Source organism: Emydura macquarii, unplaced genomic scaffold (assembly GCF_026122565.2).
Source record: "Emydura macquarii macquarii isolate MOO-44397 ecotype Brisbane River unplaced genomic scaffold, CSIRO-AGI_Emac_v2 contig_1390, whole genome shotgun sequence".
NCBI lineage: Eukaryota > Metazoa > Chordata > Testudines > Chelidae > Emydura > Emydura macquarii.
In genome coordinates, this window is record NW_027131527.1 from 10470078 (window position 1) to 10498032 (window position 27955).

At 39.2% G+C, this 27955-nt stretch overlaps 1 protein-coding gene across 5 annotated transcripts in view; it reads right to left on the reverse strand.

Moving 5' to 3' along the window:
- The window catches only part of CTNNA3 (catenin alpha 3), an 813634-nt gene that overhangs the window by 380506 nt on the left and 405173 nt on the right, over positions 1 to 27955 (reverse strand). Inside the window, exon 1 of one of the 5 annotated variants that reach the window (XM_067552603.1) lies at positions 26225 to 26375. The exons of the other annotated variants lie outside the window; for them this stretch is intronic. The gene's annotated coding sequence lies outside the window, so the exon portion shown is untranslated. Of the gene's footprint in view, positions 1 to 26224; positions 26376 to 27955 lie in introns of those variants that run through there. 5 annotated transcript variants of the gene reach the window in all.

Here is a 27955-nt window from a genome sequence, read left to right on the forward strand (position 1 = left end):
ATAGAATCATAGAATATTAGAGTTGGAAGGGACCTCAGGAGGTCATCTAGTCCAACCCCCTGCTCAAAGCAGGACTAATCTCAGCTATATCATCCCAACCAGGGCTTTGTCAAGCCTCAGCTTAAAAACCTCTAAGGATGGAGATTCCACCACCTCCCTAGGTAAGCCATTCCAGTGCTTCACCACCCTCCTAGTAAAAAACTTTTTCCTAATGTCCAACCTAGACCTCCCGCCCTGCAACTTGAGACCGTTGCTCCTTGTTCTGTCATCTGCCACCACCAAGAACAGCCTAGCCCCATCCTCCCTGGAACCCCCTTTCAGGTAGTTAAAGGCCGCTATCAAATCCCCCCTCACTCTTCTCTTTTGCAGACTAAACAAGCCCAGTTCCCTCAGCCTCTCCTCATAAGTCCTGTGCTCCAGCCCCCTAATCATTTTGGTTGCCCTCCACTGCACTCTCTCCAACTTGTCCACATCCTTTTTGTAGTGGGGGGCCCAAAACTGGACACAATATTCTAAATGCGGCCTCACCATTGCCGAATAGAGGGGAATAATCACTTCCCGTGACCTGCTGGCAATGCCCCTCCTAATGCAGCCCAATATGCTATTAGCCTTCTTGACAACCAGGGCACACTGATGACTCATATCCAGCTTTTTATCCACTGTTATCCCCAGGTCCTTTTCTGCAGAGCTGCTGCCCAGCTCGTTGGTCCCCAGTCTATAGCTGTGCATGGGATTCTTCCTTCCTAAGTGGAGGACTCTGCACTTGTCCTTGTTGAACCTCATTAGATTTCTTTTGGCCCAATCCTCCAGTTTGTTTAGGTCACTCTGTATCCTATCCCTACCTTGCAGGGTATCTACCACTCCCCCCAGCTTAGTGTCGTCCGCAAACTTGCTGAGGGTGCAATCTACCCCATCCTCCAGATCATTAATAAAGATGTTGAACAAAACTGGCCCCAGGACCGACCCCTGGGGAACTCCGCTTGTGACCGGTTGCCAGCTAGACATGGAGCCATTGATCACTACACGTTGAGCCCTATGCTCTAGCCAGTTCTCTATCCATTTTATAGTCCATTCATCCAACCCATACTTCTGTAACTTGCTGATAAAAATACTGTGTGAGACAGTATCAAAAGCTTTGCTAAAGTCAAGGTATATCACATCCACCGCCTTCCCTACATCCACAGAGCCAGTCACCTCATCATAGAAAGCAATCAGGTTGGTCAGGCATGACTTTCCCTTGGTGAATCTGTGTTGACTGTTCCTGATCACCTTCCTCTCTTCCAAGTGCCTTAAAATGGATTCCTTAAGGACCTGCTCCATGATTTTTCGAGGGATTGAGGTGAGGCTGACCGGTCTGTAGTTCCCTGGATCCTCTTTCCTCCCTTTTTTGAAGATGGGCACTATATTTGCTTTTTTCCAGTCCTCAGGGACCTCCCCCTGTTGCCACGAGCTTTCAAAGATAATAGCCAATGGCTCTGAAATCACCTCAGCCAACTCCCTCAGCACCCTCGGGTGCATTGCATCCGGCCCCATGGACTTGTGAATGTCCAATCCTTCTAAATAGTCTTGGACCCGTTCCTTCAGCACTGCGGGATGTTCGCCTCCTTCCCATTCTGTGCCACCCAGTACAGCAGTCTGGGAGCTGATCTTGTCTGTGAAGACAGAGGCAAAAAAGGCATTGAGTACCTCAGCTTTCTCCACATCCTCTGTCACTAGGTCGCCTCCCTCATTCTCTAAGGGGCCCACACTTTCTCTAATCTTCCTCTTGTTGGCAACATGCCTGTAGAAACCCTTCTTGTTCCCCTTCACGTCCCTTGCTAGCTGCAACTCCAATTGTGCTTTGGCCTTCCTGATTTCATTCCTGCACGTTCGAGCAGTGTTTATATAATCCTCCCTAGTCATCTGACCAAGCTTCCACTTCTTGTAAGCTTCTTTTTTGTGTTTAAGTTCGCCAAGGACATCTTTGTTAAGCCAAGCTGGACGCCTACCATATTTGCTATTCTTTCTGCACATCGGGATGGTTTGCTCTTGTGCCCTCAATAAGGTCTCTTTAAAAAACAGCCAGCTCTCTTGGGTTCCTTTCCCCCTCATATTAGCCTCCCAGGGAATCCTGCCCATCAGTTCTCTGAGGGAGTCAAAGTCCGCTTTTCTGAAGTCCATGATCTGTATCCTGCTGCTCTCCTTTCTTCCTTTCGTCAGGATCCTGAACTCGACCATCTCATGGTCACTGCTGCCTAGGTTGCCACCCACTTGTACTTCCCCTACCAAATCTTCCCTGTTTGTGAGCAGCAGGTCAAGAAAAGCACAGCCCCTAGTTGGTTGCTCCAGGAAATTGCACCAGGAAATTGTCTGCAACACTCTCCAAAAACTTCCTGGATTGTTTGTGCTCTGCTGTATCGCTCTTCCAGCAGATGTCAGGGTGATTGAAGTCTCCCATGAGAATCAGGCCCTGTGAACTGGAAACTTTCCCTAGTTGAGTAAAGAAAGCCTCATCCACCTCATCCTCCTGGTCTGGTGGTCTGTAACAGACACCCACCATGACATCACGCTTATTGTTCTTGCTTCTAAGCTTAACCCAGAGACACTCAACTGACTTATCTCCAGTTTCATACTGGAGCTCAGAGCAGTCATAGTGCTCTCTTACATACAGTGCAACTCCTCCCCCCTTTCGCCTCTGCCTGTCCTTCCTGAACAGTTTATACCCATCCATGACAGTGCTCCAATCGTGAGAGTTATTCCACCAGGTCTCAGTTATTCCAATCATGTCGTAGTTTCTTGACTGTGCCAGGACTTCCAGTTCTTCCTGCTTGTTTCCCAGGCTTCTTGCATTTGTGTACAGGCACTTGAGATAAGTAGCCGAGTGGCCTACTTTCACAGTATGAATCGGGAGGCCTCCCCTGCTGCACCCTCCTCCTTCTGCTTCCTTGTGGTGTCCCTCTTCCCCACTAACCTTCGGGCTTAGGTCCCCGTCCCCCGTCGAAACTAGTTTAAAGCCCTCCTCACTAAGTTAGCCAGCCTGTCTGCGAAGATACTCTTCCCTGTCTTCGTTAGATGAATCCCTTCCCTTCCTAGTAATCCTTCTTCCTGGAACAGCATTCCATGATCGAAGAATCCAAAGCCCTCTCTTCGACACCACCTGCGTAACCACTTCCCCAATGCGACTGTCCCTACCTGGGCCTTTTCCCTAAACAGGGAGGATGGACGAGAACACCACTTGCGCTTCAAACTCCTTTATCTCTTTTCCCAGAGCCACATAGTCCGCAGTGATCCGTTCAAGATCATTCTTGGCAGTGTCATTGGTGCCCACATGGAGGAGCAGGAAGGGGTAGCGGTCTGAGGACTTGATAAGTTTTGGCAGTCTCTCCGTCACATCCCTAATCCTAGCTCCAGGCAAGCAGCACACTTTTCTAGTTCCCCGGTCCGGACGGCAGATGGATGACTCCGTCCCCCTTAGGAGGGAGTCACCAACCACCATCACCCTTCTCTTCCTCTTTGGAATGGTGGTCGTGGAACCCCCATCCCTAGGAGAATGTATCTTTTGCCTTCTGATCAAACGGGTCTCCTGATGATCCATTCCCTCTGAAGGGTCCTCCAAATCATTCTCTGCCATAGTACTTGTGCAGAGAGGATGAAAATGATTCCTTACTTCTATATGCATGGTGGGCTACCTTCCCGTCTGGCCTCTTCTGCCTCGCCCACAGACCACCCCCACTTCAACCCTCCTCCACCCTCCCCGTTCAGCCCCTCCAGTTGTTGCTCACCACCTGGGGGAAGGAGGAGTGTGGAAGGGAGGAGAAGGGATGCGGCAGCAAGCAGTCGAAGCAGGGGAGGGGACAGGGCCTGGGGTAGACTGAGGGCAGGGCCACAGGTGGAAGGGGCAGGCCAGGACTGTTCTGCCTTGGGGCCAGGAATTCTTGTCAGCAGGCCTGTACAGGAGGCAACTAATACACATCTAAGGGCAACAAAGTAAAAACAGCTTATCCATAGAGTTAACTTACCCTTTTATTTTAATTAGCAGTAACCAAAGGAACTTACAGGCCTGTATCCTGTAAATTAGCATAAGTAAAGTAGACCTATGGCCCTCAGCATAGATAAAATGGCCCGACAGTTACCCTAGATTTTGGGGAACTGGGAATAGCTTGCTCAACAGAGGGAATTGGTAAATAATGATACCAGACAAGTGCAGGAACACTGAACTGTTACTAGGCTTGGATATTTTAGGACAGAATCGATGGCAATATTTTAAAGTAAACCATCAATTATCGGAGGATGGCAGAATCTCAGAGATCCATTTTGAAAACAGCTGAAGCCAAAGAATGGTAGTGCTAGTGTCAATGGTGTGATTCCACCAGTAAAGGGAAGCAAAGCCAAAATGCAGAAACCACTTCTAAAGAAGCAATTACAAATGTGATTTTGGGGACAATCTAGTACCTGGCACAAAAAAGAGAGTAGGTAAGTAGGAAACCAAGGGAAAAGACACAACCATAAGCAGTGGCCAAAGAGGGGCATTATAGTCCTGCCTCATGTACTTCTTATGTGCATATCATTATATTTATGACTATAAATATAATCTAGAAGCAAAAAGGGAACAAATTCAAATACAAATGGAAATATCTTATTGATTTGTCCTACAAGGCCACTAGCTTCTCTGTATTCCAATCTTTCCAATCCTACCATGACACCTATATGAATTAACCAGTCAATATTATCAAGGTTGAAGGGTAAATGAAGATAGTTTTATACAACTAATTAAAAACAGCATTGTTATCAAGATATGGCCATTTATCATCCTGACAACTTTACTATGTTGTTTTTAAATGCTTTTGTTTGCTTATCTTAAATTATAAACCTTTGGGGGCTGGAACTTTTTGTTCTTATATCTTTGAACAGGACTTAACCTTCTGTGGGCATTACTGAAAACAACAGTAATAAAGATAATAATTAATAACAACAACAGTGGGGGTTCATGGATCACTGGTGCAGTCTGTCCACTGTCCACTGTCATGGATCACTGGTGCAATCTTTGTTGCTCATTAGTTAAGCTGCTCCAGGTTGTTAGTTTTCCCGTGGTGTTCACCTTGACCCCTGGGTAAAATGGGAGCAACAACAATCTGGTCAGGAGAGGATGAAGGCTAGATATTTGGGACCTGGTAGATAAGCCTGCTGTTTTAAGATCTTTTGAAAAGCATTTCATATATAAAATACCAAATACATTAAGAATTAAGAATCAAACCACACTATAAATGCTAGAATTACTTTGAGATATTTTTATATCAACTTCATTGTAATAATATTTCCCTGTAATTCTATTTTAAAAAGTATATCACAGGATAATTTTTGGTTCTCTCTATGTAACTGTTTAGAGAAAATGCTTACTTGTTATTTAAATTGCATTAAGTGCACTCATGTGTTAGAAAGCTTGATAGAGTAGTAATGGATCTCCACAGACAGCAGTCAAATGCTCCTGTAGCATACCACTGAACCTAAAAGGTCATGGTGACAATTATAATAGTTTGTGTTTCTACAGTAACTTCCACATGAGATTTTCAAAGAACTTTACAAATAATAATGAATTTAATTTCAACAAATCCTTCCCTATGAAAATTTTGTATTTGCGGGGGGGGGGAGCCCAAACTGAGATGAAACATCAAAAAAATACTAAGTTTTTCATGGAAAGGAATTTCAAGAACAATTCAATTTTGAAAGAAACAAATGGAATTTTTCTGCTTCCTGGATGCCCACCTGAAAGGCTCTTTTCAGTTTCACTTTCTGAGAAAGCAGAACTCAGCCTTTCCAGCCTCAGAGCTGGGAGGGAGACAGAAAGGCTGAGCGCTCGGTCTCTCTGCCTCTCAGGCCCAGAGCTTTGGGGGAGGAGGTGAGGAGAGTTAGTGCCAGGAATCTCTGCCTCCTTGGGTCCAGAGCTAGGAGAGGAGGAAGGAAGGCTGAGAGTCAGAGTGCTCAGCCTTGGCAGCTCTTCTGGAAAAGTTTTGTTACTTTCACTTTCTGCTTTCTAGGTAGGCAGTCAGGGGGCTCTTATTACAATTTTCCCAGTGGAAAATTTTGGTTTTGCATATGGACATGTCTCACCGGAAAAGCACTCCAATGAAAAATTTCTCACCAGCTCTACTCAACACTGTAGCAGCACAAAAACCTCCTGAGGGCAGACAGCAAGAGAAGGAAGGGATATAGAATAAAATTACACAAAGTGGAAGAGCAGTAAAGTTGCCTGAGCATTTCAAAGACTATACAGTTAATTGAAATTATTCAGTTTCCTTTATAGGAAGAGAGATGTTAAAAAGTGCTATATAAAATAGAGGTGTACATATATATATATATATATGTAAACAGTTAGCTAATAGATAAGGTGCCAGTGGATGGTGCTCAGGAACATGTAGAACTGTTGCTGGGTTTTGCAGGGCTCAATTAAACTTTCTGTGGTTGGACACTTACAGGACTTCCTTTGTGCAGCTCTTTACATCAACACCTAATAACAATAAGATTCAGACTGAGACTGGGACACAGCACAGAAACAGCCCTGCTGATATTTATGCTAATTCTTCTAGACCTCTTTGCCACTTTTGATGTTGATGATCATATGGCACTAGTGATAGGAGATCTTGCAGGAATAAAAAGGGCATTGCTATACTGGATCTAATAATTTCTATCGCTCAGAGACTTCTAATAGAGAACTGCACCTCATCACCCAGGACCCTATTTCTTGGCTTCCACAAGGCTCATTTATTCTCTACTCTCCTCCTCCATCTCAAAACAGACCTCTTAGAGCAGTGGTTCCCAACCTTTTTGGCTCAAGAGTCACAAATATAATTTTTACAACCCTGAAGGGCCACCAATCTCCTCCAGCAGCCTTCCTTCCTCCCACTGCAGCCAGAAGGAAGGAGTTCAGCAAGGGGGATCTCCCATCCCTGCTGGCTGCAGAAGGGAAACCATGCACTCCACCTGGGTCCCAGGCAGTGAGATGGGAGATCAGTGTTCCCCTCCCTTAGGCTCCAGCAGGGACCCCAGCACCCAGGGACACATGTGGAGCACTTTGCCGCATTCCATGCTACAGCCAGGGGGAGGGGAGCACTGATTACCTGTCCACTTGGCTGCAGCAAGGAGCCTACACCAGTAACACATTCCACCTGGGTACTTAGGCAGCAGCTCCCTTCTGCAGACAGTGGAAGGGGAGCTGCAGGATGCTCTGAAAGACCCCATGGGGCACGGGTTGGGAACCACCAGCTTAAAGAAATAATGACAACTCATGGGCCTCATGCCACAGATTCAGCAGATGGATGGTATTCATCTGCACAATTTCTCCACAATGAAGCCTTCACTATCAAGCCTTCAAGTGTCCAGTACTGTCTGGTTACCCCATCTCGAAAAGGTTCAGAAAAGGGCGACAAAGATGATCAAGCTTCCATACAAGGAGTGACTAGAATCATAGAATATTAGAGTTGGAAGGGACCTCAGGAGGTCATCTAGTCCAACCCCCTGCTCAAAGCAGGACTAACCTCAGCTATATCATCCCAGCCAGGGCTTTGTCAAGCCTCAGCTTAAAAACCTCTAAGGATGGAGATTCCACCACCTCCCTAGGTAACCCATTCCTAAGGACTAAGGGCTATTAAGCTTAGAAAAGAGACAATTAAGGAGGCATTTCACAGAGGTGTATAAAATTATGAATTGTGTTGAAAAAGTGAATAGAGAAATATAATTTACCCTTTCCTACAATATAAAAACCAGAGGTCACCTGATGAAGTTAATAGTCCGCAAGTTTAATACAAAACAAGAGTAAGACTTATTTACACAATGCACAACCTGTGCAACTCATTGCCATGGGATGCTGTGATGACCAAAACTATAATTGAGTTAAAAAAGAACTACATAGCCATTGATGGACCTATCCTCCAGGAAGTTATTAGCCAAGATGATCGGGGATGCAATCCCATGCACAGGGTGACCCTGGAACTCTGATTGGTAGAAGCCAAACAAGAAGACAGGGTTGGATTAGATGAACCACTGGTCTGACTGTGTGTGGCAGTTCTTACATTCTTACAAGTATGGCCACCACCCTAATGTTCAATAAGTCACTGACCACTAATCAGATAGTATTCAACTTTTAAGTCATTTCCTTTAACTTACCATACACAGAAAAATTCCTTTTTGACTGAAATTTGTCATGCTTCGTCTGAACACATAAGGTAAACATTTAATATGGAAAGTGTAAAAGGTAGAGACAATTCTAGTGTCTTTCCTGTGACAACATGATTTCCTGTAAGAAACATAACTGTGATTCTTTCAGTTCTTTCAACATGTATATTTTCCCTATCCATGTGAATCCACTGACAAGTTATTACAACTGCCACACTGGTTAATTTCTGTTCCTTTCAGTGACAACTGTTTTACATTATACTAAATGTTTTGGAGGGTCATATTAAGTAGAAGTTAAGGCCAGGCCCAAGCTTGTGAAATACTGTCAAGAGTTAATAAGCTTTGCTAATTGAATTTTTTTTATTAAACCATTAATGTACCCTGGTAAAAATTGTTTAAGTTGTGTTCTAAGATGGATAACAATATGCTTGAGGAAAAACAAGGAACCCCTCACCCAAAATGTCAAGGACAAGAACAAGGCCACAGGAGCGTACAGGTAGAAAAACATTTGCACAGGGAACAGGGTAAGATGGGCATGGTTACTACATGCAATCTCTGCATGACTGATATAAAGGAATGAACCAGGGGGGTGTTTCAGTGTGAAATATATCATATATGAACAAGGGTGGCAAGTGATTAGTTAGGTAACACATGCAAGATCAAGGAAGATGCATGCGCGATGTACGAGTTATGTGACTGTATAAAAGGACAGTTAATCATTGGAGCTATGTAAGCCTCCCATGCAATTGGACCAGCATGGAACTGGTGATGACAGGGGCAGCCTTTCTGCACTCCAGGACTGGGTGGCTGATCACTAGGCTGTCCTGCTGTTGGTTTTATTTATGTTTGATTAAGGTGGTAATATATTATCCCAAAAATTCTCAATAAAGCTTTAAAATTGATTAAGAATAATTGGGTGTGGACCATGCTTTTCGCCCAACAATACATATTTATTTTTAATTTTTCATGACAATTTACCAGAGTAGATAATTGTACCAAGGGAAAAACACTAGATACATGCTTTTTATCCTAATTGTTAAAACATCAAGGATACAACATCTGAGTTTGAAAAGTCAAGGTATGATTAGAAAAAGAACATAAATCATTTTTAAAACTAATGTCAGTCTGCTATATATGCAGCTGAAATACAAATTTATCTAGATAACATAAAACAAAAATCTTAGGATGTCTTGAACGTCTTTCTCCACAACTATGGACCTGATTCAGCAAAGTATTTTTTACACATGAGCAATACTTCCTCTCCCTATGCACATGCTTAAACCTAAGTATGTGTTTAAGGCCCTGAACTGAAGCCCACTGATATCAATGGGATCCCTTCCACGGTCTTCTGTGGGTTTTAGATTAGGCCCTTTGTTGAATAGAGATGGGATTACTCTTGTGTAAGCACTTTGCTGAATCAGAGCCAATTACACTAAACAGCATCAGACAGAAGGTTTATACCTTTGGTAAATGTACCATCTCTCTCTCATACACATACACACTGTAAAACACTTTTTTCTTTTATATATAGTTGATATTCAAAGTCATATCATAGTTGAGAATTTAAATGCAAACAAAGCAAAAGCAAAAACAAAAAAACCCCAAAACTTATATTCAGAAAAAGCTCTCAGCTAGGGTTCTCATGGATTTCTATATATTTGTAAAACAACCTCCACATTAGGTTGAAAATGTTGTTGCTTTTCAAAAGAGCACTTTTTAAAAATAATTTTGAGTCATTGTTTTAAAACAAAGAGCAATATATCAAACAGGAAAAAACCCAACCCTGTGTGTAGTGTTGTTGTATCTGTTTTGGTCTCAAAATACTAGAGACACAAAGTAGGTAAAGGTAATATATTTTATTGGGTCAACTTTTGTTGGTGTGGTGAGAGAGAACAAAACCCAAAACCCGGAGCACTTTGATATTTAATAGATATAACTGAAACAGTTCTCTGAAATACCCTCATTTTTAAGCTGATGATCAACACTCACTTGGAACTGAACACAGGAATTAAGTTCAAGAAAGTGGCCTGAAATTGCTTTAGTAGAAGCTACCTCTTTCAGATGTGAAATCACCTGACACAAAAAGGGCAGAAGTCTCTTGCTGCATAACTGTTAAACCACTTCACAGTACACAGGCAAGAATAAAATAAATGTTAGGGCTCTGGGTCTAAATTAAAAACAGAGCATTTCAGATGTGAGCTGAACATTACAAACAGGAAAACAAGCTCATTTACACAGAAAACCACCCAGGCTATACTGAAAGGAGACATACTTTATTATCTAACACGTGATAATGGTGAGATAAACCTTAGCTGTAGCCTCCAGGTTCTAACCAGAACTGTGCTGTTTCTTTCCATTCAAAGCCCATCTGCACATGTAAATAAAAGGATTAAGATAATTTATTAATCCTGTTTCTATTTCTTTCACATTCTGTAAAGCAAATACCTATGTCTTGAGTGTAGCTACAAGTAACTGTTCAACAACATGAGAAGTTACTTCACATAGGTCTACTTTTTCTTTTGCTCTTCCATACTTATACATAGCTTTTTCTTATTACGGCCAATATCCAGGTACACTGTATCCAACATGAGTAGCAGGTGGTGTACTGGATATCTCTGAACCCAGGAAAAAAACCTGAGACCACACAACTTGTAGAATGTCTGTGAAGCCACTCCATGGAGGCTGTTTCAGCTCAGTGGTTTAAGTATCACTCAACTATCTCACTGGACTCCTCTGAAAATGAGGAGGGTCAGTTCTATTGCCAGAGGGACCATTGGCTGAGAGACTGAATTTTCCCCTCCAATGCGTATTTGTTGTGTAATGGTGTAATAAAAGACCTTAAAACATAATGCAAGAACATTTATTATTTATATAACACTAAGTATTACTACGATAGTGTAAGAGTACCACACACACACACACACACACACACACACACACACACACACACACACACACACACACAATAGTAATCTACATCTCACGTAGCACTTTTCATCAGTAGATCTCAAAGTGGTTTACAAAGCAGGCAAATACCATTATGTCCATTTTTCAGATTGGGAAACAGAGGTGAAGTGATTTACCCATGATCACCCAGGAGGCAAGTGGCACAGCAAGGAACAGAATCCAGATCTCCTGAGTCCTAATCTAGTGCTGTATTCACTAGGACACACTCACTCCGATTTTACACTCTCAAGTTATATAAAACAAACGTATGATATATAGTGCTAGTAAGAGGCTGGTCTTTATTTTCTGCCTCTGGTCACCTGATAGGGTCAGTATTAAAAAAAGAATTATATTTCATCATACATCATATGTCAACATCCATTGACACCAGTCACAACTGTTCCAAGGTGCTTTAAAAATACAAACAAAACCTAAAACCAACTAAAAATACCAATAACAAATTAAACACAATCAGTTAATAAAATACCCTAATTGAAAGATCTCAGATGGAAAACCCAGGTAGACAACCTGAATCCCCAGAAGATCAGAGAATGATTCTGCCTTATTGGATATATGAGAGACAAGGTAGGTGAGGTAATATCTTTCATTGGTCCAACTTCTGTTGGTGAAAGAGACAAGCTTTTGAGCTTCCACCGAGCTCTTCTAAGTGAGCTTCTAAGGTCACAAGGAAACAGAAAGAAAATGGTGGAACGGAAGGGATCTCCAGGGCCTGGGGGAAAGAGTTCAGCTGGGTGGAGGAGTAGACAGATGGTCCACTGAACTCTTGTGGGTCTAGACTGATGTTCATTGAGCTACTAAAACTCCAAACCCATCCAAGATTTTTGGTATATTCAGGGTTCTCTTCTAACCTTTTGCATAGTCCAAACTGTGATCAACAATTCACATGGGCCAACATAAAGTCTTCAAAGGCTAGTAACTTTTGATCACTATCAACTTGGGGACCCAAATGAAAGGGAAAGTTGGTGGTAATAGAGGTACAATATCACAGACTCAGTGACTAAGAGGTGAAAAGTCCTATTGGTCCTATTACTAAATACCACCCAGTAACCCAGCAGATATAGTAACTTTCTTTTAGCACTGTAGTGTCTATTCTCCCAATATGGGTTGTTTGACAACCAACCTGGTGCCGTTTTGCTGTATGGGGAAGGCAGGAGTTCGGAGCTGTGCAGGCAGTATGCATACCCTGTGTAGACTGGGGTTCTGCTCCCTGCATGCCAGGAAAGAGGACAGAGTATGTGTGGGCTGGGGATGCGGCCAGAAAATCATCCTGTCCTTCTTCCCTGAGAAGGTGTATGCTGGTGCTGTATAGCCTATTGTTGCTAGGGCTGCAGTGGTGGCCACAGAGAATCTTCACAGCTGCTCTATGGCCTACAATATATTATTCACTTTCTCCTGCACATCTCCCTTGCTTAACTACTCACTGGGAGCTCTGGGGAACAGATTTGCCACTATGTACACTATTCATGGACATAATAGACCATCCTTTAGTGCGTTTATGCTTGATAAACATGATGTACTAAAATATTTAATATTATCCAGTTTGTACAGCAAAATTTTGCAGTTCTGAAATGTTTTATGCTATCCCAGCCTTTGTTAATACCTAAATAGGACAATTCTATAATATAGCATTTCCTAGAATATGAAAGGCATAGCCATGATGCAATTCATATTTTGCTTCTGTCCTCTCTTATAAGAAATACTAAAGAGTGTTACAGGAACTCAAATATCTGGTGATTACAAAGAAAAGTTTTTGGGCCAGATTGAGACTGCTCCTGCACAGGTGTGCGAGAGAGGAGGGCTGCAGGGAAAGGTATTCTCAGATTCCCAGAAATACCTAGCTTAGGTATAAATATGGCACTGCAACTTGTTCAGCGTGGCTGCTGGGAAACATAGGGTCTAATTCAGAAGTAACATACAACTGATGGGACTGCTCTGGGGGTATGTCAGCGATGAATCTAGCCTAATGCGTGTTACTTGCAATGGGGAATATTTGTGGGGTCTGCTTGCAAAGTTGCAAGGGTTTTTTAAATCCCTTTTTAAAGATTTTGTTATTGTTTCAGCAAAAGGGATATAACACTACAATTGTGTTACACTTGACTATGATAAAGTACCTCTATTACAGCCAACTTTCCCTTAATTTTCTCAGCCTCTAGGCCACAGATCTTAGTGTTCCATGTGGGTTTATTTAGTTTTTATATTTGTTCACTTCTATGTCTGGTATTAATTTTGTATATAGAGTATTTTGACTTGGTCTTATAACTATGCCCATGTAGATGAAGGAGCTGAGCTTTTGCAATTTTTTTCTACAATTACATATCTGACCATTGAGAAGGTCAGATCCTTTTGCTTTGTTAAATGATTTGTATAGCACTCACTGGGGATTTATGCTTGTAGGCCTTGTTAGTTGGGTACAGTGGTAGCATTTAGAAAGTTCATTCCCTTCTAAAAAATTCTACTGGCTTGAGTTAGAATGGAAAATAAAGCTACAATGAATAAACTTTCTTAGTCCAACCATTGTACTCTAGCTGGAGTTATAACATCACACAAAACTTTTGCTACATCTCTCCAGGGGCATTTATTTTTGATACTTTCAAACAAATTGTATCTAGTTTCCAGCTAGCTGGTGCCATTTAGGATTTATTTTTTTGTTTTTATTTTTAATTCAAGAACTGATTGAAGAAACGAAGCATCTGTGCAGAAATTCATGGTTTGCTGTTTCTAATTTTACTGATTTACAGGTTAGACACATCCTTGCCAAATTCTTCCCCAATCGCCTTTTATACTTTTGATGAAGCTTATTGCTTTCCCAACAATATTAATTAGCAATATTAAGTTAAACAAGCTGATCTATTTTCTAGTTATCTTTAGTCAATATCTGAATAACTGTGGTGTATCCTTTGCTTGTTTTTAACAACAGTCTTTTGATTCATAACAGATTGATCTATTGATTTGTGACGGTGTGCAAACAATGACTGGGAAAGAAATATAGCCTAACACTACTGAAAGAAATCCCTAGAGTCTCTTTGGTCTTGTTTGCAAATTAGTGAGCCAAGTTCTGCCCTTATTTACTTTAGATTTACACTGGTGTAACTCCATTCACTTTAGTACAGTTAGTCAAGATTTTGCCAGCATAATTGACAGCAGAATTTAGCCTGTTGTATTTTTGTCTTTAAGTATCAAGAATCTTTTTTCAACTTCATACTATATCTTCTGAGAACACTATCACTTCTGAGAACTCTTACAGGTTTGTGATCAGATGGCCATATGCTGCATAGGATGTGGATTTTTATGGAACCGTTTTAGCTATCTAATCTTGTTTTCAACAATCACTGCATGTCAATAAAACATTTTAATTCTCTTCCTTTTTAGGTTGTTCAGAATTATAGACAAAATTTGAATATTCTCCCCATGTACTCTTTGAAAAAACATGGAAATATGTCTTCTAGCTGGAATGAGCTTAGCACAACTCCTACAAATTTAGTAAGAGATATTCACTTGCCACTAACCTAGTAGGGCTGTTGTCTTTTGGACATCAGCAGACCTGGGTTAAGCACTGGCTGTAGAAATGTGCAGGATATTCTTAAAATGGGTCCAAAACAATGAAAGGTGTCAGTTCTGCACTCACTGACGCTAGTCGTAATATTACCATTCATTTAAATGGTAGCAAAAACGGGAGCCAACTGATTAAAAGAGGTGATCAGAATCCCTTACCTTAAGATATCTTTGATAGAAAATTTTCAGTTGAAACAGAAACAGAGTTCTGAACCAATTCAGAATGAAAACATTGGTTTCAAATTGATATTTCTAAACAAAACAGTTTTCATTTTGTTTAGACTTAAAATGTCATTTTTCCTCAGTCAATGTAAATATTCCAAACTGGAACATTTTGTTTTATTTAATTGATCTGAAAAGTTTTGTTTCAAATCAGTTAAAAAAATATTAAACTGCATTTCCTTTTTAAGCACGTTCCCTTATTGGAAATATAGTTCAGCCCCCCATAGTCTTTTTATGGGCTGGGCTCCCTAGAGAACTACATCTCCAATAATGGAATCCTTACCAAGCTTCATGGTGCATCAGGGAAGTCTAATGACAGTGAGTGTATCGTGGAAGATGCAGTACAACTAGAAAAACTGATGCCCTCATTCTCCCATATGAGGGCTTCCTGACAGGACTACATTTCAAGTCCATTCAACATGATAAAACAAAATATTTTGAATTCAGGAATGTTGAAGCATTTTGTTTCAATCAAAAATGTCCAAATGAAACATTTCAACAACCCTGAATCAAAATTTTCAGAATTTCTATTTTACAAAAAAATTAGAATTTTCAACTTCTCATCCCATTTCAGTACAAAAACAAATGCTAAAATGCCCAGAATTTCCCACTAGGTGTAAATTCCAAATTTCACTCAGTTCTACTCATTTCATATAGAAATGTCAATTCCAAACTAAATTTTTCAATTCAACATTTTGGTTTCAATAAAAATTATTTATTAATTATTATTATTATTATTTTGGCAGGAAACCTTCCTGGATCTCGACCAGATCTACTGATTAAACACACTTTAGTGTCAAGTCACTGCTTGGCAGACATGGTATATTGTAAAAAACACAAGACAAAGACAACTTAGATTCATTAGTGTGTATACGTATGGTGTAGTAGCAGCCTATGAAGAAGCGTGGTAATCGAAGGTAAATGTTTATTCAGTGAATACAATGGATGCCACATGATCAAGTGTCCACTAACAGGAATGGGCAAACTGCATACAGGTTGATGCTTTGCATCTCTCTCAAATTGCATTTTGGGTTCACAAAAGTTGTTCCAAATTTGTGAACTTTTACTCAGCACTTTAGACCTATTCTGTTAACCTCCTTCCCCCATCCTTTGATTAATTTTAAAAAGGCAAGCATGATCGCTAGCTAAAGAGAACCTGTTCTATGTAATACATCAGCTCTATGCCAGAAACGTTTGTCAGTATAATGTTGATTAGGGGTGTTTATCCCAATGTTTATCCCATTACCAAAAGCTTTAGTGTAGAGACAGTAATACCAACAAAAAATGCTTTTGCTGCTATAAATTTATTTAGTTTTGAGAACTGGTGTAAGCTATACTGACAAACACACACTTTTGAGGACATACGCTCTGTCTACATACCCACAAACCCTTTTAATGTAAACTAGGCTTTATCGGCTAAACTAGCACAAATTAATATCCTAAATGATATATGGTGTACACACAATCACACACACTCACACACTCACACTCACTCACACACACACTCACACACTCACACACTCACACACTCACACACTCACACACTCACACACTCACACACTCACACACTCACACACTCACACTTCTATTTTTCATCTCTCTGCTACTTCATTCGTTTTTCCTAAGCAGAACATAAACTAAAGCTTTTGTACTTTGATTGCACATTTTGCAAGTCGGTTCAAAATTAGGCCAACTGAGTTCACCTACTGCAATGAACTCACTCTGAGTTTCAAATGGTAAAACCTTTTGTGTAGAATATTTCAGTGCCTGCCCTGAACTTTCAGCTGTTGGGGCTTAATCATCCATTCCAGCCATGGAATGTCTGATACCATTCAGGAAGGTTTTTTGCAAAGGTAACTTTAAGCCACCTTTGTGGCATGCTCCCCACTGATCCTGAGTCATTCAGCAATGATCCTACCACACCCCCTTTTCCACCAACTATGTCTCCTGAATTGGCTGCATGGAGAGTGGTAGAGCTATTGTGGAAGCTAAGTGCTACCTGACAATCTTCTGCTCAGATAATTGTCTACCGTATCTGGCTAAGGCAGCTTTAGGTTGATTTGTGCCAATGGAGTGGCACAAAACTGCCCTAAGTGTGGAGAGGATCTGGTGCTTGGTATACACATCTCTTTGTATCAAACAATGAGACTCACAGTACATTTTTCCCCAAAGAACTGACTCAATTAATTCCAAACTAGTATAAACGACAATTTTTTCTACACATTTAAGCTAATTTTGTATATAATTCAGAGCAAAAGCTGATTGTACCCCATAAGTCACTCATGTACAACACCCTCAATTGAAAATGTAAGACGAGAGCTTACACATTTATGCAGAAGGGCAGTAAAGATATGGAAAGTCTGAAATGAGAGCATGCACATCCTTTGTTTAAAATACATTTAACACTGATGGATTTCAAAGACACTACGTATCGTTTCATCACTCACAGGCTAAACAAAATGGCACATCCCAGAAAAATACTCTCAGAACAGCTGTACTCTTTCTTTGGCTACAAATGTTCCTGGTACCCAATCCCAACAATATCACCTATTGTGGCAATCTCTAAATGAAGTCAGTACCTGATTGCCTCCAGCAGAACCTCTCTCATGCTACATCCAGTTTCTGTGTAGCGGGGCAGATATTTTTATCAACTCCCCCTTTCAAAGACAATGTATATTGCCTCTCTCCTAATTAAAGTTTATTGTAGATGACCGCTGCATGACTGTGAAGATTCCCCTGCACCCCTTCTTACCTTTCAGCAAGTCCTGTGAAGTATAATACCTAATCTCTGGTAAAATCCCAACAGGCAGAGCTACTTCTCCACTGTGTGCTCCTGGCAGGGACCCCACAACATAACTTATGACTGAATACTCCTGTTGCAGCATGGTATCTGTGAACCCATCCCTAGAAGACCCCTGTCTCTTATCATTTATTTGTGTTACAGTAACTGCCTAGAGACCCCAGTAAGGGATTGGGACCCCATAGTGCTAGGCACTGTACACACACACACATAGAGAAAAGATGACTGTGTCCCAAAGAGTTTACCACTCCAGCTCTACCTGGAAAGAAATGTCTTGGTGTATCTTAGATTCATTTGTCCGCCAGTTATTTCTGATTATTTCTCTTTTTTCCATTGCCTCTAACTATTGTCTCTTTTATTTACAGTATTAGAAGATTTTTTTTTATCTAGCTGTAGAAAAAAATGCATTCTGCCATTTGAAGTATGCTTGCAAATCTGAATTTGTACATTGGTTATAATTAGGTTGACTAGAATACTAAAGAATATGTTGACATTGTTAAAATTAATGTACAATGATTTACTATTTATTAAAGACAACCCAATTCATCATAACAATAGGATGATGAAGACCTTGAACAATAAATAGATTTTTTGGTATGTCCTTGGAAGGTATCAATGCTATATGCTAGTCCAGTATTCACATCAAAAAACAATGTAACAACAGTGATGCTTGTATAACTTGAATTATTTTCTGATTTTATTTAAGTTACTGCATCACAAATTTTGTTACACAAAGTCAGGTATGAAAACTTGAGAGAACTGGCATAAACCATTGTGAGGAGTTCAAAACTCCAGATGGGAGGAAAAGCATGTAATGTTTTAAAGGATGGGTAATGTTGTCCCTCTTTAAAAATGCGCAGAATAAAGGACCAAAAAATATAGATAACCATATTGATTAAAAAGTAAAAATAATCCAGGAAATAGGGAAGTTTGCAAAAGCCCCAATCCATAAAAGCACTTGAGCATATGTTTAATATTAATGAGTGGCTCCACTGAAGTCAATGAGACAATGTGCTTAAATTTAAGCAGGTATTCAAGTGATTTGCGAGATTGGTGCCTATGTCTCTTCCTGTTCTTCCTTTACTGAGGAAAAAAAAAATATTTTTGTTTTGAAGAGGATATCACTTTCACACATAGAAATGCTTTTTCATCAAAATCATGTATATACAGTATTTGTTTTAGTATCTGTACTAGTATAAGAATACATTTTTATTTTCTGGAGGGAATAAAACATTAATGTTGGGAAAGAGGGACTTCTTCAAAGGGTTTAGCTATTGGTGGAATGAGAAGTAAAATGAGTTTTTATATTGTTCACTAATTGTATCGTGTTGTGTTAACAATATAATACAAAAGGATAATCTAAAAAATCTAAAAAGTGGTACAGGGAAATACTTAAATTACTATGAGCAATAAAGAATTATTATAAAATACACATAAGTGTGTATATGATTTTAAAATATAATCAGAATTATACTGTACTATTACTGATTATTTTCCCCCTTTAACTGCCTTAATGTTAAATGCCAAAGAACAACATTTCTACTGCTTTGCAAGAAAAGTTCACTTCTGTTAAGTACATTTATTACACTTTTAATGGGTACTAGGTGCAGGGAGGTATTTAATGAGAAGAATATTGTATGTGACCGTTTTACAAAAATATGAAAAGAAAAATTTTAGAAGAACAGATAACTGCTAATCTATAGCTTTGGCCAATATAATATTTTGCTCTCCTCTCCTTCCAGTGGCCCAGTACCAAATTAAAAAATAAATACAAAAGAAGAAATACTTTTATTATTCACAGCTCTCTGGGGCTTTATTTTCACCCAGTGTTCATTCAGATCCCATATAAATTATTCTCTCTTTAAGAGTTCACCCCAAGTACAACTAACACATAATACATTTAATTCACAGTTTAAAGAGTGGGCCAAATTTCCCTTCAACTATACTTTTGCAACCTCGTTGTAGTCTGTAGAACTGGCCCAGTAGGTCTAATATAAAAATTACCAAGTCCCCTTGGCATTCTGTTCATATTTGTGCGCACAATTTCTACAAAAAGTGCCCCCCAACCAGTCCCAATTAAAGTACTGCTTTACCCCCCATCTCAACCTCATAAAGAAAGGGTGCACAAATGTTCGGTGCTTCATAAAAACACTCAGTCACTGTGAACAAGAATGTGTGGCATTTGCTATTCATCATTCATCTCACTGAATCAAAAAGCAGAAACAACATTAGGTGACCATCCACATACCAAGAACAACAAATCACAAATAATGGACACAAACAGTTCATGCCAAGAGGCAAAGGTTTGTTCACAAACTGAATAAATATGAATAAAAGATTTTTAAAAGCTGTGTATTTTTTATGAAAAATACACAAACAAAAACTATATTAGCTGGATGATTCATTTAAAACAAATAGGTTGGTGCTAATAAGTCTGACTTACCCAGTTCCTGTAGCTTTCTCCTCTTCCCCACCACCCCCACACTCTTCGTTAGGTCACAGCATGATATTGTGTCATAAATTGAGGGGATGGTAGCATCCAGTTATCTCTGATCTCCTTCCTGTTAACCGGACTCCTCTGCTTTACCATTCATAGACTTCAAGGCAAGAAGGAACCATTGGTCTGACCTGTATAACACAGGCCATAGAACTTCCCCCAAAAATAATCCCTTGAGCATATCTTTTAGAAAAACATCCAACCTTAATTTAAAAATTGTCATTGATGGAGAATCCACCATGACTCTTGGTAAATTGTTCCATTGATTCATTACCCTCACCATCAAAACGTTCTGCCTTATTTCCAGTTTGTATTTGTCTAATTTCATCTTCCAGCCATTGGATTATGTTATACCTTTCCCTGCTAGATTGAAAAGACTGTTATTAAATATTTGTTCCACATGTGGATTCTTACAAACTGCAATCAAGGTACCCCTTAACCACCTCTTTCTTAAATTACATAGATTGAGCTCCTTGAATTTATCACTATAAGGCATGTTTTCTAATACTTTAAATCATTCTCTTGGCTCTTCTCTGAACCCTTTCCAATTTGCAGACATCCTTATTCTTCTTCAATTGTGGGCACCAGAACTGGACACAGTATTACAGCAGTAGGTGCACCAGTAGGCAGGCTGCTATCAGCTAGGAGAAACTTCAGCTAATGTTTTTCTATCTAACTCCCTTAGATATTTTGAAGATACCTATGCAAACTCCAGCTTATTTAAATTCTTCTCTCCTTCTCTCTTCCTTCAGGTCAAAATATCTCTAGCTCACTACTGATTGGCGATGTTTTGCCAAGCATTGGAAGCTCTTTCTGTAGGCTGGGCCCACTTTTAATCCTCCTCTGTTTCTAGCATTCCCAAACCGGACCTTTCCTAATTTCACTGCAGGGTGGCTAATGCCCCAATGTATTTCTCATTGATATACTGCCCTATTACCTACTTCAACACCTTCCTACATACTGTGCCCACTGTAAGGCTTGACGTTGTTTTCAGCTAACCAGTTGGAGGTCAAAACTCATTTAAACGGCTAACGAACATACCTGAGCCTCAAGGACAATGGCTAGTGTAAACATCTGATGGCTCAGGAAGCCAGATGTCCTCTTAGTGATTCTAATTCCAATGAGAACAGCACATTTGCTTTTAGAATTTCTATCTGTAAGGATCCCCCCCCCCTTTCTTCCTCCACCCTACCCCCACCCCAAGCATAGCCCTAGCATCCTTGATGTAAGTAGAGTGATTAAAGTGTCTCTGCATGTAGACCATTATCACTGTTGTTCTCTCCGGATGGGACAGTGTCTGTATTTGTATGTGAATAGATAAAGAATTTAAAACATACTATGTAATCAATAAGAAAGCATATATAATTGACCACTGTAACACCATGAAGTTGAAGCTGATTTATCAGACTTCCCGGTATCGTGAATAAACCTCTTCAGTATTGTCTGTGCTGCCTGATTCTTGGAGAAAGAATCCTTAGTGCTTTACAACACGTTAACTGCAATTTCATATGTCTTTTTTTTTTTTTTTGGTAGTTGTTGGCCACAGAAGAGTTCTAATGTGTCAGTGCTTCTTCTTGGCATTTTTCTAGATGGTTCATTGTAAGTATAAAATGTTATCTTTGAGGCACACCTCCAGCCTTCTGCTGGAGCATTATCAAACAATAATTCCACCTATCAGGCAAAAAGGGACAATATAATAAATTACACTATAATAAATTTGCAACTATCATTAGTTCTTTCTTCTTCCCCCCCCCCCCTTCCAGAAGCACTCTTACCAGGATCAAATGCTTACCTTGAGATAAATATCAGTATTATGTAGTAATTATTATAGTACAATTACTCAAATGTGGCTGGTAATCCTGGAAGCTGGAGTGCAAACTTTTAAATTGGAATTTTTAAAGCTGGCCAGGGAATTTAGACACACAATTCCTGTTAAAATGTAAAGGGGGTTGTCTGTCTAAATCCCATAAACTGCTTTGAAAAAGTCACACTCAAAACATCTCTGGTTTAACAAAGGGCTTTTTGCATTCACAACTAGCAAGAGTAAATAGCTTTGTATACCTTTGGCCCTACATTATCAAAGCCACAAAATCCCATGTCAGCTCATTCCCTTTTTCAGACAGCCAAGTCCATACAAGGCATTATCAGTGCTTATGTTTTTATATGATTTTGCTTTCCAAGCAAAGCTATTCTAGTTTCAAAAATAGCTGTCAGGCTCATCCCTAGGGTAGCAAATCCCAAACTGAGATCTGGATTTTGTAGTTCCCAGAAAAACCTCATCTTTTACCCTGAAGGACTAAACAGAAGCACTGTATATTGACAAAAATGTGGGAAACAAATGGCAAATTCCACAGTAAATTAAGCCAGGGAAACAAAGTTTCCAGCAGATCTGTCAATTACTACATATATAACAGATATATTCTTAGTCATTCACATTTTTGTGAATCTTGTTCTTTTATCTGTAGTTATTAAATTGTCTTTTGTTTCACAGACCATAAAATGTATATGTCATGATAGTATTTATTGTACATAAAGTCACCACAACCATTTTTAATCCTGTCCACTTGTGATTATAAAAAATATCTGTAGGGCCATAAAAAGCATGAATATTTCTAGATAGCACTTAACACTGCATTTGTCTAACACCAGTGAATACATCCTCTTTAAAACATCTGAAGTCCACAGTTCCTTACACTGTAACCAAGTCCTGATCTCAGCCCTGATCCATTTTGTTATCAAACCAACCACATTTTGTCATACACTCTGTAGCTGAAATTTGCATTGGGCTTCCAATTGGTGCAAAACGTGTGTGAACAGCATTTGTGCATCAAAAACCTGCATTTTTCATGTGCAAATTGGCTGACTAAATGGCTATTTACATATACAAATACACATTTTGCAAACACAAACATAGCTTTTACACATGTGAATGGATGTGTATGAAAAATTTGCATGCCCACCTACTGGGAGGCCTGGTAAAGCAACAGTCCTTAAAGTAACTAAGTTTGCATAGATGCATGAATATACATGCCTTTCATTTCCAGAGATTAGAAAAGGTAAGATAATTTCACAGTGATAACCAGTAAAAGTCAGAAGTTACCAATAGTTACCACACACAGTTTTCCCCTGTATTTAGAAAAAGAAAGAAATATGCTGAATGTTCTGTTAGTAATCATTGACTCTTTGATGGCTACCAATATATATTAAGAATGTGGCTCTTTCACACACACACTACTAACACAGTTCTTATAAAGAGATATCATTTGCACCACCAAACACACTAGGATGAAACAATACTTGGATATTGAGACAAATTGACAAAGGGATAGAAATTCAGAGGATGAATTGTCTGGTGCTTACTGTAGGCATCCAGAGACATTAATTTATTTGCTTTTATTGTTCTGCAACACAACTGTGATGCTCCAATTAAATTTTTGTTGGGAGAATTTTCTTTAAAACTAATTTTAGTGATCACATACACAAATACTTTCATAATTATGCCTTATTATATAGTTAGAGTAAATACATGTAATCAAATAATTACAAGGTGTAATTATTTTATGAAATGCAATGATGTAAACATTCTTAACAAAAATACATTGCAGACACTTTCTAAGTTTTAGCATCTCAGATCAATTAGTAGTAAAATTCCTGTAAATTTTATTTTATATTTAAGGGTTTGGTGCCTCACCCTTGCTATCCATCTCTGGAAACAAATTTAAGGAAAGTAGAAGACAAAGTGAGTTTTCCAATCTCAGCTAACTCCATATTGAATGAGAACCCTCATCACACTAACACCACAAAACCTGTAATTTTGCACAATTTAACAAAATCAGGCTTATCTTAAGACCAGATAAATATTCTGCTTCTATAAAACCTACCTACTGGAGCTCAAAAAATTGTACAAGTTACAATAAAGAATCAAATGAACATGAGATCCCAGTGATATGCTGTCAGAAAGCGTTACATTCTTTAGATGTATACAAAGGGGAATATCAGTCAGGACTTAGCAAGGTGGTATTATCTCTATGTCCAGCTCTGGTGTTCACACTTTAATGGATGTTGAAAAGCTACAAGAATGATATGTGATTTGAAAAAGACATTCCCCGGCATGGCTCCATCGCCTCTCCACCAATTTTGGGGGAGCTTAGCACCATAAGGCATGCTATCAGGAAGTAATCATACTCAGAGCACATGGACTGCAAGTGTAGCTAATGCCTGTGCACAATGAGAAAAATGGTATTCGGTTTTTGTTGTTGCTGGGGTTAGGGGGGTAGGGGGATGTTAAACTTTCCCAGCTTTTGTACACTCATGCAGGCACTGAGCTCAATCTGGCCCTCAAACATAACACTAAATAAATGAGGGCAAATTTTTCATAAATTACATTATAACTGCAAGTTAATTTCTGTAAAACATAACTACGTTTACTGCATTTCCTATCACCACTATTTAAGAATCTATTCTAATAAAGCTCTTAGTTAATGCTATGGCTAGAAAGAGAAGGACACAATTAGATATTATGTAAACTGATGACGAAAGAGAGTCAAATTCAGCCTCCTGAAAATGACTGCACCTCCTTTGAAGTCAACAGAGTTGGCCCACTTATGTTAAGGATGAATTTGACTCTAAAGTGGAGAGCTGAATGTGGGATGACTAAGCAGACAACTAGAAGCCACAAGCCTTGTGGCCCACAAACGTTTAAGGAAAGCATCTCATCAAAGCATCAGACTGTTCAGATAATCTGACCTTATGTGAAGGAGTTTCTATAATATGCAAACCTACATATCTCCAACAGTCAATGCAAATTGAATAGTTTAGTTATTTGACCTATAGTAACAAAGCATTAACTCAACATGCATTTCTACCAAGAGCGGAAAAACTATAAACATTTGGGCTTTCACTTGAATTTATATTTAATGGCAATGATCACAACGAAACATTAACTTAATAGGAAAAGCAGCTCAACATCAGCTATACTGTTCCTTCCAAATTGACCTGTGTTTATCGTAGGAAGACTCAGGATTTCTATTCTGAAATGTAACATTAATATGAAGTTCTGCCAAATGTACGGTGGAAATGTGAAGCTTAAATCTCCTTAATTAGCCATTTAAATGCCCTGGAAATGCAGCATATCTTCAGGAAAGAGTATTTCCATGGCCACAAAGAGACACCGTAGAGTACAAATTATACTTCTCCACTGACTGCAATGTGTCACTAAAGTAAGAGCCATGAGTACGCTAGAGGTGATGACCATGACATAAATTCAGGTCACTTAGCCACCAGTAGTTACCTGGGCTTTGTGGCACTGGAGGAATTTTTTGGTTTTTTACACTGAAACAAAGAAACATTTTTATAGTGTGTCCTTTTTACAATGGAGTAGCACAACAATAACTGAGGAGGCCAAGAGTTGGTTTAGTTAGTTTGTTTACTTATTCTGTTCCAGCATCAACACATTTGACTCGCTCATAAAGTGGGTTATATGTTAGGAAAATGAGAATACTTACTATTAAAATACATTGTGATACTGAACATTGCTATTTCATTCCTCCTCTTTGAATTGCAGAAGCCAAATAACACAGAACTACTGACTGATTTCTTTAATTGTTACCTACTCAAAATATTTTGTATTAATGTTAGGTTTCTTACAATCTCAGGAGATGTATTTGTTCATACATTATATGATTTACAATTCAATGTACTTTCAGTATTCATAAGTATAACAAATAAAAACTATGCTATATGACAAACATTTTTATGTTTTTTAATTAAGTTGTAGTTAAACCCAGCATCACATGTTGATTTTAACACTATAGCTTCCTGTAGCTCAAAGCATAATCTTTTTGTTAGGTTTGTGAATCCATGTAAGTTGCAGCTGTCTGCCAGAATTTTTCTAATTATTTTCACTTCAAGAAACCTCTACTGCAGGAGAAAATTTGCTTGAGGTCTTTGATTTGCACCAATACCAGTGTCTAAAGAAATTGTAACACACTTCTGAAAACAATGCTATTTTAGAAGGTGTCATGCCAGTTGTGACTTACCTCATCGGTACAGCTCTGAAGCCTTAAAATTCCATTTCTCCTTCAGAGGATGCCTCACCCTGCAAGTTACATTCCATTAAATAATCTTGAAATCCTTTAAAGAGAGAGAGAAACCCTTCCTTCCTGCAGGACAGGTAGAGTTTTAAAGCTCCAAGAATGTGGTTTAAATTATTCCACATAAGGTCCATTTATTTTTACTTGACTATATTAAATTTAATCTGAATTTCATCTCTATAGTATATCCCCCCTGAATCTGTATTTATTCTCTTCCTTCTTTTTGGGTGTTTTACGTTTAGACACCACCATACACAGACATAACATCCCTTATACCTACAGTGTGCCAACATCTTCTCTCTTCGCCTCCTGTCCTGACGCACACACAGATAATGTTGCAATTACATCCTTATATTAATGAATCATAAAGAGGGTTGAATTTGGTCCATCAGCCTGATGGTGGGGATGGAATGGGATATGAGCTTAAGCTAGAAGGGAGTGGGATGAGCCTGAGGCAGAGGGAAGGGTGAACAGGAGGAGAGGGGTGTGGAGATGAAGTGCATTCATCTTATTATATTTTATCATTTATTTAGATTTAAACAAAAATACCTATACAAAAAGCTCTAGGTATCTTAAAAACCATACTGGTTAGTAATTACCACCCAGCAGCATTAGATACTCATATACCAATAATACCTTAACTCAACTATCCAACAGTATTAAATTACCATATATAAAGTAACAGCAAACAACAGGGGGTGGGAACTCCATTCTCCCAGTGTAGTTGGATCTGTGAAGAGAGTTAGCAATAGCCATTCTGCTAAATATCTGACTGATCCTAAGAACAAAAATCTTGGATAATTTCTAATAAAAAAATGTCAAGTGTGGATTTAATTTTCATAAAGAGGCAGATAGGCCTACAGTACTGAACGCATGACTGAAATACAGGACACTGTGTTCTGGTCTTAACTTTACTAGCGTCTCCCTCCTTGACCTTTGGCATATCATTTCTCCTCTTCATGCCTTTGTTTCCCCACCTGTAAAAGCTGGTTAATGATAATGGATCACCAGCTGAGGACTGACTGTGTTAATTACTTTGAAAACAAAAGAGCTAATATCAATGAAAACCATTATATTATTAATTATTATTATTAACACCGGTGAAACTGCTGTGACTTGTGAAACCACTGTGATTCTGATAGGATATCTAACTAATGTTTGCAACCATCCCCAACAAAAAGACCCTAGACTCAGTACTTTTAAACCATTAAGTTTTATATATATAATCCATGTAAAGACATGAATGTATCACTATTATCCTTTTTAATTGTCACATTCACTTGCCACATCTTGTCTCAAACTAGATTATTAACTCTTTGAGGGCAGGGATGGTAGCTTGCTATGTAATTGTATAATACAGATTGCAGCTAGTCTAACCAATAGCTTATTCAATAAAGCGTCACAGAAAAGATGTATTTTAATTTAAAATGATTTAGCAAGTGTTGCAGACTGACAATCTAGAACCATTTCATCTTTGAATGTTTCCCATTCAATGGTCCTTAACTCATAGAGCAACTGGTTTGGCACAAGGACACTTGACTTTCCATTGCAATGCTAAATCATGACTGGTCTAACACTTGACATTTATCTGGTCGGAGGATTAAGCCAGAGATTTCAACTTCAAGCATGATACTTGACTGTTTAGATGCTGTTACAATCCAGGCATCAGAAATGGAC